At 43.9% G+C, this 7,835-nt stretch overlaps 1 pseudogene; it reads left to right on the top strand.

Annotated features, from left to right (window-relative positions):
* The first annotated feature begins 275 nt into the window (after window positions 1–275).
* Window positions 276–6,073, top strand: LOC141363152 (uncharacterized; annotated as a pseudogene).
* The last annotated feature ends 1,762 nt before the right edge of the window (window positions 6,074–7,835 follow it).

Below are 7,835 nucleotides of genomic sequence, written 5' to 3'. Positions count from 1 at the left end.
CCTTGGGAGATATACATGTATATACACACATATAAACGGATAAGGAGATTAAGCAGAGATTAATTTACATTTATTCATTTAGCTGACACTTTTATCCAAAGCGACTTACAATTGCTATATATGTCAGAGGTCGCACGTCTCTGGAGCAACTAGGGGTTAAGTGTCTTGCTCAGGGGACACAATGGTGTGTCACAGTAAATTCGAACCCGGGTCTCTCACACCAAAGGCGTGTGTCTTATCCGCTGCGCCATCACCACCCCATTACATCCAACATCATGGAGGCATTCTGTAACCAGAAGCTGCTTCACCTGCAGCCTGGTAAGTAAATAAATGCTTTGCTTTAAACAAATGCATCTGTTTTTAAATGTTTTTTTATGCTACCTCACAGATTTATTGTATATGATGACTCTGTACCTGTGGATATGGTGAGATGAGAAACATTTAATGCTTAAAAAAAACTCATGGCGCTGTACGCGTGCTGAAACATTTCTGCTCTCCACACGTTTGTAAATTCTTTATCTCCTGTTTGTTACAAATAAAGTTTTTTTAGAGTACAAACCTTTTCTTACTTACTTGTAAATTATTTTTTGTGAAAAACAACACAATTATTTTACATTAATCTTAAACTGGGGGTCTTCTTCCACCACTTAGTTTTTCAGTTTACAAAGTCTGTCATCTAAATATGGATTACATATAGTGGAAGCGCAACAGGCTTTTAAAGGGGATGGGAGCTGAGACCAGTGTTAATTTTAGCAGCAAATTCTGATTTAGTCTTAGTCTTAGTCTTTTGAATTACACACCATTTAGTTTTAGTCTTATTTTAGTCATCTGAAATCTTTTAGACTTAGTCTAGTTTTAGTCGACGAAATATCATAAGAGTTTTAGTCTTAGTCTAGTCTAAAGTTTTTTAGTCTGTTATGGAATGGTATTAAGGTTTGAATATGCAATACAGACACAGATTTAATGGTTGATATAGAAAACACGCATTTTATTTTATTCTTAATGTCAAAAAAACTGACCGTGGCTTTTCACAAAATGATGTTTTATTAACAAAGTTCGGGAGGAACACGTTCAAATAATCAACCTATTCACCTCAACTATGACCAGCTGTTGACAATCAGCAATCAGCTATCCACCTGATCGGCATCAACAGAAACCTATATAGACTGGAAACCAACTCACCCTCATTCCTCGATAGTTTCAGCATGAATTGAACATTGCTTAAACTTAAGACAAACATCAACCAACGCCAACATCTTCTCTAAGAAGTTCCATAATCTTCACATCTCTCTTCAACCAACTCTTCCATCTACAAAATCCACACCCCGCTGCAAAGCCACAAACTAAACAAGGAAAGATCACAAAGCTACATCTCTACTCACCAAAAGGTTTTCCATCCTCGCAAGAGAGGTTTCGTCAGACCGCACCAGCAGGCCTTCAGCCTGTCTAGGTTGTGATCAAGATTCTGCCGCCAAGCCTCAATAATTTTTTCGCTCCGAAGATCGCCGCAAAGCAGCCTGCCATGCGCTGCACGATGCAACACATCCCAGCGATACAGGTTTCCCATCCAGCTCAAGCTTGTTTCCGCCAGCGGTGTTATAGCCCTGCTTTCACAAACCTTTCCGTCTAATTTCTAACCCTTTCCCCTGTCTGTAGCCTGCGGCTCCACCATTGCGAGGCTCCCTCCGCTAGCAGCATATGCCCGGACGCCCCTACCTTTTCCCCCTTGTTTTCTTATAATTTATAAATCAAACCGGTATGACATACATACTGTACACAGCACACATTAATTCGTAACTTGCATCATGTTGCCAGTTGCGCAAGAAATAGTTTCAAAGCCACATGCACACTGGCAGTGGAAGCAGCTCCTGTTATCCAACAGCTACATTAATTTAATTCCATACTGGGAAACGCGATCGTTTTACATAAGGAACACAACCCGAGCCCATATTGATTCCTGCCCCGCATCTGCAGGTGACACATTGATGTTGTTCCGTTGGCTCGTGTGCGTACCCTGCTCAGGGGTTGCTTTTCCCGAGCAACGGCATAACGCGCTGCTAAACCACCATACCGTGCATAGTTGGAGAGGCCAGCTGGCTTGTCATGACTATATCCCGAAAGCATAGCAACTTTGTTGCACATCCGTCGTTGAACTATGTTGGCTCAACAATAAAGTAAATGATGTCAAGACAAATTAATCTGTTCAGATCGATTTAATTTCCTCTTATTGCTGTAAACTACATACATCACATCATAGCTTTTGATGTCACGTTTTAGTTCTCTGTTGTTTAAATCCAAGATTCGTCTTTCATTCGCAAGTTTCCTTCTACGTCACTCATTCCAGGGATTCCCCAGGGTCTTAAAGCTCGTAGTTCTGCGCATTTTTCCAAAAACAGTGCTTCAATTCTGTTTACAACCTAAAATACATGAAACAGACTTTGTCTATATTTAGATTACTGTTATAGAAATCACTGCATGCTGCTTTCTTATTTGTTTAAAAGCATGATCTACCCAAGTCTACATGTTATACTAACTAGGAACTATACTTCTAACCACTGCCGTCCAACAGATATTTGGACTTTAATGCGGCTGATAAATAACGTCACTGAGCCTGACTAAACTTAAGAGCACTTTATTTGAGATCTTTTCAAATAAAAAATCATGTCATTTAATCAACATGGATAAAAGTGCAATTTTAAATAAATTATTTATTGATAAATATTGTTCTATTAAAGATGCGGATTTTGGTTGTACCCTATTGCCATCAATCATAGTTCTTAAAAATTGGAATCGGCCAAAGCATGTATCAGCATGTCACAATTAAAGTAAAACTGAAATTCTGAATTAGCCAAGGAAATTGGAACCAGTGCATCTTCACTTGAAACCCCCACATCAAATGCCTCTTTAGATACCATCCTCCAAGCTGTATCCCCCAGAATCCTACAAACCTACCCAACCCCTTGAAAGAGCTTCAAGACCTTCTACTCTTCTTACAACCTGTTTTTCCTGATTTTGTCCCTACTCACCATCTCATTCATATCCTACCTCAATCACCACAAGAACCTCAAAGCCAGCTCCATTAAAGGATACCTAAGTGGAATCCAAAATTTTCCACAAACTTCTTTTTCGGCTCACCCTCTCCAGTAATAGCTAGCACCCAGACATCCGCGCTCGTTAGGAATCCAAAGAACCCACCCGTCCTGATGCAAGACAGCCAGTAACCTTAGAAATACTCACCATATGCATCTCCACCCTTTGTCAAGATTTCCACTCCACTAACACTACCCTCATACTCTACGCAATGTTCATTCTGGCCATCACTTGCAACTTCAATCCAAATAATCACCCAACAGTTTCAGATCTATCACTTCTGGACAACGATACCATTTCTTATTCCATCAAACAAAGCAAGACGGACCAAATGAGAAAAGGCCATTCCATTTACATCTTCAACTTCCAAACACCAATTCAACCATACCAGACTCTCCTAGCATATCTACATTGCAGAGACTCCCAGGCTAGATCCACATCAAACCCACTCTTCACAGATGACTCAAATCGCCGGGTTACACGCTTCCGGTTCCAAAACACCTTAAATCTGTCCTACTCCTATCTGGCTTCCCAGCAGACCTCTTCCCCAAAACCTACATTCGATCGAATCGCTCCAACATCAGAGAAGCTCGACGAACTTTCATCAGCGGATCCCACCAGCTCCAAGACCACATAAACTATCAGACTTTATCCACTGCCGCAGCAGTGATGTTTCCTCTGCTCCCGCAGGAGCCCCCCCCCCTTTTTCCTGCACTCTACTAACCTCCACTGCTATGGAAGTGGTTTCCCTCTGCTCCCGCAGGAGCCCTCCCTTCCACAATTTCTCCACCGCCACAGCAGTGATGTTTTCCTCTGCTCTAACATCAAACCGCTCCCACATCAGAGAAACCCAACAAACCTTCATCAGCGGATCCCACCAGCTCCAGGACAACACAAACTATAAGACTCTCTCCACTGCCACAGCATTGATTTTTCCCTCTGCTCCCGCAGGAGCCAGATTTTTACTAAAATCCACTGCCGCAGTAGTGGTGTTTTTACCATCTCCCGCAGGAGATCTGTTCTCAATTGCTGCAGCGGTGTCATTTTCTCTGCTCCCGCAGGAGCCCTGCTTTTACTAATCCCCACTGCAATAGCAGTGATGTTTCCCCTGCTTCCACAGAAGCCCTACTCTCCACTGCCGCAGCAGTGACATTTCCTCTGCTCCCGCAGGAGCCCTGTTTTCCACCGCCGCAGCGGTGATGTTTCCTCTGCTCCCGCAGGAGCCCTGCTTTCACTAACCTCCACTGCTATCGCAGTGATGTTTCCCTCTGCTCCCGCAGGAGCCCATTTCCACTGCCGCAGCAGTGATGTTTCCCCTGCCTCCTGCAGATGCCTGTCTCTCCACCGCCGCAGCAATGTTGTTTCCTCTGCTCCGCAGGAGCACCGCTTTCACTAACCTCCACTGCCACAGCAGTGATGTTTCCTCTGCTCCCGCAGGAGCCCTGCTTTCCACAATTTTCCTACACTGTCGCAGCAGTGATGTTTCCCCTGCCCTCGCAGGAACCCTATTTTCACAGCGGTGCCTTTCCTCTGCTCCCGCAGGAGCCCTGCCTTCCACTAATCTCTACTACCATCGCAGTACTGTCTCCTCTGCTCCCGCAGGAGCCCTACATTTCACAAATTCTCCACTGCCACAGCAGTGATGTTTCCTCTGCTCCCGCAGGAGCCCTAATTTTCACAATTTCTCAACTGCCGCAGCAGTGATGTCTGTACTGCTCCCGCAGGAGCCCCACCTTTCACAATCTCCACTGCCACAGCAATGTCACTTTCCCTGCTCCCGCAGGAGCCCTGCTTTTCACAATCTCTGCTCCCGCAGGAGCCCTGTTTTTCCCAACTGCCGCAGCGGTATTATTCCCTCTGCTCCCGCAGGAGCCATGCCTTCTCACAATCTCCACTGCCACAGCAGTGTCACTTTCCCTGCTCCCGCAGGAGCCCTGCTTTTCACAATCTCTGCTCCCGCAGGAGCCCTGTTTTCCCAACCGCCGCAGCGGTCCTATTCCCTCTGCTCCCGCAGGAGCCATGCCTTCTCACATTCTCCACTGCCACAGCAGTGTCACTTTCCCTGCTCCCGCAGGAGCCCTGCTTTTCACAATCTATGCTTCTGCAAGAGCCCTATTTCTCCACCACCACAGCGGTGCTGTCTCCTCTGCTCCCGCAGGAGCCCTGCTCTTACAATTTCCCCACTGCCGCAGCAGTGATGTCTCCCCTGCTCCCGCAGGAGCCCTGTTTCTCCACTGCCGCAGCGGTGCTGTTTTCTATGCTCCCGCAGGAGCCCTGCTTTTCACAATTTCCAACTGTCACAGCAGTGATGTTCTCTACTATCCCGCAGGAGCCCCGTTACCTCCCACTTTGCATTCAGCAATTTTTTGGGGGGACACACACAGTTCCCGGCTGCTGTCCGATGCTAGTTTGCGATCTTTTGGGGGATTGTTCTGGGTTCGGGCCTAAGGCTGAGCCCGGAACCCTCTCCCCGCCAGGAAGCGCTCCGGGCTCAGTCCATTAACGAGCTCGGAGCCCTCTCCTCGGACAGCACACCAAATACGCATATTAATAACTCTGTTCTGAATTATTTGTAAGTGTGAACTCGTGAAATGATGTTTTATTAACAAAGTTCGGGAGGAACACGTTCAAATTATCAACCTAATCACCTCAACTATGACCAGCTGTTGACAATCAGCAATCAGCTATCCACCTGATCGGCATCAACAGAAACCTATATAGACTGGAAACCAACTCACCCTCATTCCTCGATAGTTTCAGCATCCCTCCACCTCCCCTTCTCCGCACGATTGCATAGTCACCTTACTAACCAGAACAGGGGGGATTGTTCTGGGTTCAGGCCTAAGGCTGAGCCCGGAACCCTCTCCCCGCCAGGAAGCGCTCCGGGCTCAGTCCATTAACGAGCTCGGAGCCCTCTCCTCGGACAGCACGCCAAATACGCATATTAATAACTCTGTTCTGAATTATTTGTAAGTGTGAACTCGTGAAAGATAATATCACATAAAATAAGCATCAGGCCGGCCGCTCTACCTAAAAATATACATGGTCCCTGAAAAAGATATGCATTGTCCCTAAATGACATGCACACACAGACACACACGCACGCAGACACACAGACAGAGACACACACACGCACTTACACACGCACTTTGTCTAGTCATGTAAAACCACAACATCTACTATAATAGTAACGTTAAACATTTCATTCAATTTGAGGACACTGAATATTTATAATCAGTAATAATTCAGACAATCCAATACAATCAATACAGTTCAGATGTGTATTCCTTTCGTTTGTTATACCAAGTTTAGCGAAAACACAGTGGTTTATCTGATAAAATAACCTTAGCGTGTATGCTCACCTTCGCATGTATTTCTGGATGAGTCGTCTTTACAGGCTGTCGTCTTGTCATATTTGAAGTGTGACCAGATTAGACGCTAGTTCTGACATTTGTGTTGTTAATGAGACATGTCTTCGGACCGGGTGCACCGCAAAACGTTAGCGTGTTGCTAACGAGCGAAGTCAACTGAAATCATCCAAAGCTGGGTAACGAAGACTGTACAACTAAATATAATTTAAACAACCTGTTGTGAAAACAAACTTTGCCGCAGGTTTTTAAAATGCCACTACTGCCTGCTGCCTGCGTAGATCAACCTACCCTCAAAGATTCGCTCTGATTGGATTTCTTCCCAAATGTCCCACAAAATGAGTAGCTCTGATTGGATCTCTTCTCCATTCGTCCCTCCCTAACATTTTCGTCTTATTTTTATTCGTTGACTAAAGTGTCAGTTATATTTCGTTACAGTCTTCGTCATCAAATATGATTTTATTTAGTTTTTATTTAGTTTTCGTCCATGAAAAAGGTTCGTTGACGAATATTTTTCGTCATCGTCTTCGTTAACGAAATTAACACTGGCTGAGACTCTTATTGGTTTATTGAATGTTACGCCCAAAATACTCCCATTACTCATTAAAAGAATAGGACCAACCCTTTTCGACCGTGCGCTCTGCACACAAACCATTTTTCCCATCTTTAAATTAGCAAAAGTGGATTCGGACACGCCCATTTCGACCGTGGGCTTTAGACAATGTGCTTAGATTGTTAAAATAGAGCCCTTTGTGTGTGTATTTAAAAACATAATGGAAGAAAACTTTACAGTTTTTCTCAGTCGCTTTGGTACAATTCTCAGATCAGAATTGAAATTCTAAAAACTACTTGTTCAATTCTCACATCATTGTGTCACTTGTGCACATCAAAAAAGCAGTTTCTCATTTCTTTGAACAAGTTGTAAATGCTTTGGTACATCCATGCAAATGATTATATACAATTCTCTGCTTTTTCCTACATTATCAGTTGCTTATGTCATGTTGATCAAAATGTATTATAATAGGTCTCTGTTGAATAGTCTCACTCCACACAACATTTAGGCATTAGTTCATAGTATAAGTCTTTACATGCAAAATGGTTGAAAATGTTGTCAAAATACAGGGTATGGTCAAACATATTTCTATACATTTCCATTAGACATTTTTTCTAAATCTGTCCTGAATTGGTAAATTGCTCCCAGGTGAATCTTGATTTCTCTAACAGACAGGAATGTCCCCAACAAGCAAAAACCGAGACGTTGAAATGACTGCTAACTTTAGACCCGATATAGTCTGGCAATGAGTAACCCACTTCTACCCTAAATAACCTTGAATTTTGTTACATGCCATTTTTGCCAAAATAACTTGAAGATGTGTG

Source organism: Misgurnus anguillicaudatus, unplaced genomic scaffold (genome assembly GCF_027580225.2).
Source record: "Misgurnus anguillicaudatus unplaced genomic scaffold, ASM2758022v2 HiC_scaffold_33, whole genome shotgun sequence".
Taxonomy (NCBI): Eukaryota; Metazoa; Chordata; class Actinopteri; order Cypriniformes; family Cobitidae; genus Misgurnus; species Misgurnus anguillicaudatus.
This window is presented reverse-complemented; position numbering and strand designations above follow the sequence as displayed.